Below are 2721 nucleotides of genomic sequence, written 5' to 3'. Positions count from 1 at the left end.
AAAAGAAAAAGTATGTATCATCTTACTATAAAATAAAGTGGAGAAAACACCAATAAGACTTTTTTCCACACAGGTTTAATCGGCTTTTTCCTGATATTCTTCAATGCGTTCTGATATTGACTGGTAATTGTGTTTGATACTTTCTTAGACTATTTCTGCCTCTGGCTGATGTGTATTTTCTTTCCAAACTCCACCAGAGCCTATGATTACACAGCATCCTATCTGTGGAAAACGGCAGTGCAGGGATAGGGAAGAAAACTATAGGCATCCAAAGGAGCCCGGCTAGCTCAGTCGGTAGAGCATGAGACTCTTAATCTCAGGGTCGTGGGTTCGAGTCCCACGTTGGGCGAAAACAACTAAAATTTTAGTGCTTTTTGACCAAAAAAATACATCCTATCTGTGGAAAACGGCAGTGCCGGGATAGGGAAGAAAACTATAGGCATCCAAAGGAGCCCGGCTAGCTCAGTCTGTAGAGCATGAGACTCTTAATCTCAGGGTCGTGGGTTCGAGCCCCACGTTGGGCGAAAACAACTAAAATTTTAGTGCTTTTTGACCAAAAAAATAGAAATTGAAAGTCTCTTTACAATATTTGCAATATTTTCATTGTTAACATGCAATATATGAATGCATGTCTGGATGATGTGTAATGGGGCAATACCACACCTTAATGTATTCACTGTAAAAGAAAAAGTATGTATCATCTTACTATAAAATAAAGTGGAGAAAACACAAATAAGACTTTTTTCCACACAGGTTTAATCGGCTATTTCCGGCTTTTCTTCAATGCGTTCTGATATTGACTGGTAATTGTGTTTGATACTTTCTTAGACTATTTCTGCCTCTGGCTGATGTGTATTTTCTTTCCAAACTCCACCAGAGCCTATGATTACACAGCATCCTATCTGTGGAAAGCGGCTGTGCAGGGATAGGGAAGAAAACTATAGGCATCCAAAAGAGCCCGGCTAGCTCAGTCGGTAGAGCATGAGACTCTTAATCTCAGGGTCGTGGGTTCGAGCCCCACGTTGGGCGAAAACAACTAAAATTGTAGTGCTTTTTGACCAAAAAAATACATCCTATCTGTGGAAAACGGCAGTGCAGGGATAGGGAAGAAAACTATAGGCATCCAAAGGAGCCCGGCTAGCTCAGTCGGTAGAGCATGAGACTCTTAATCTCAGGGTCGTGGGTGCGAGCCCCACGTTGGGCGAAAACAACTAAAATTTTAATGCTTTTTGACCAAAAAAATAGAAATTGAAAGTCTCTTTACAATATTTGCAATATTTTGATTGTTAACATGCAATATATGAATGCATGTCTGGATGATGTGTAATGGGGCAATACCACACCTTAATGTATTCACTGTAAAAGAAAAAGTATGTATCATCTTACTATAAAATAAAGTGGAGAAAACACAAATAAGACTTTTTTCCACACAGGTTTAATCGGCTATTTCCTGATATTCTTCAATGCGTTCTGATATTGACTGGTAATTGTGTTTGATACTTTCTTAGACTATTTCTGCCTCTGGCTGATGTGTATTTTCTTTCCAAACTCCACCAGAGCCTATGATTACACAGCATCCTATCTGTGGAAAACGGCAGTGCAGGGATAGGGAAGAAAACTATAGGTATCCAAAGGAGCCCGGCTAGCTTAGTCGGTAGAGCATGAGACTCTTAATCTCAGGGTCGTGGGTTCAAGCCCCACGTTGGGCGAAAACAACTAAAATTGTAGGACTTTTTGACCAAAAAAATACATCCTATCTGTGGAAAACGGCAGTGCAGGGATAGGGAAGAAAACTATAGGCATCCAAAGGAGCCCGGCTAGCTCAGTCGGTAGAGCATGCGACTCTTAATCTCAGGGTCGTGGGTTTGAGCCCCACGTTGGGCGAAAACAACTACAATTTTAGTGCTTTTTGACCAAAAAAATAGAAATTGAAAGTCTCTTTACAATATTTGCAATATTTTCATTGTTAACATGCAATATATGAATGCATGTCTGGATGATGTGTAATGGGGCAATACCACACCTTAATGTATTCACTGTAAAAGAAAAAGTATGTATCATCTTACTATAAAATAAAGTGGAGAAAACACAAATAAGACTTTTTTCCACACAGGTTTAATCGGCTATTTCCTGATATTCTTCAATGCGTTCTGATATTGACTGGTAATTGTGTTTGATACTTTCTTAGACTATTTCTGCCTCTGGCTGATGTGTATTTTCTTTCCAAACTCCACCAGAGCCTATGATTACACAGCATCCTATCTGTGGAAAACGGCAGTGCAGGGATAGGGAAGAAAACTATAGGTATCCAAAGGAGCCCGGCTAGCTCAGTCGGTAGAGCATGAGACTCTTAATCTCAGGGTGGTGGGTTCGAGCCCCACGTTGGGCGAAATCAACTAAAATTGTAGGACTTTTTGACCAAAAAAATACATCCTATCTGTCGAAAACGGCAGTGCAGGGATAGGGAAGAAAACTATAGGCATCCAAAGGAGCCCGGCTAGCTCAGTCGGTAGAGCATGAGACTCTTAATCTCAGGGTCGTGGGTTTGAGCCCCACGTTGGGCGAAAACATCTAAAATTTTAGTACTTTTTGACCAAAAAAATAGAAATTGAAAGTCTCTTTACAATATTTGCAATATTTTGATTGTTAACATGCAATATATGAATGCATGTCTGGATGATGTGTAATGGGGCAATACCACACCTTAATGTATTCACTGTA

At 40.1% G+C, this 2721-nt stretch overlaps 1 non-coding gene across 1 annotated transcript; it reads left to right on the top strand.

Moving 5' to 3' along the window:
- The first annotated feature begins 276 nt into the window (after nt 1–276).
- TRNAK-CUU (transfer RNA lysine (anticodon CUU)) lies at nt 277–349 on the top strand. Its single transcript has one exon. It is a non-coding gene; the product is annotated as a tRNA-Lys (tRNA).
- Nucleotides 350–2721: the final 2372 nt, after the last annotated feature.

Source organism: Ambystoma mexicanum, chromosome 4q (genome assembly GCF_040938575.1).
Source record: "Ambystoma mexicanum isolate Mex_15411 chromosome 4q, UKY_AmexF1_1, whole genome shotgun sequence".
Lineage (NCBI taxonomy): Eukaryota > Metazoa > Chordata > Amphibia > Caudata > Ambystomatidae > Ambystoma > Ambystoma mexicanum.
Note: the sequence above shows the minus strand (reverse complement) of the source record. Positions and strands in the feature narration are given on the sequence as shown.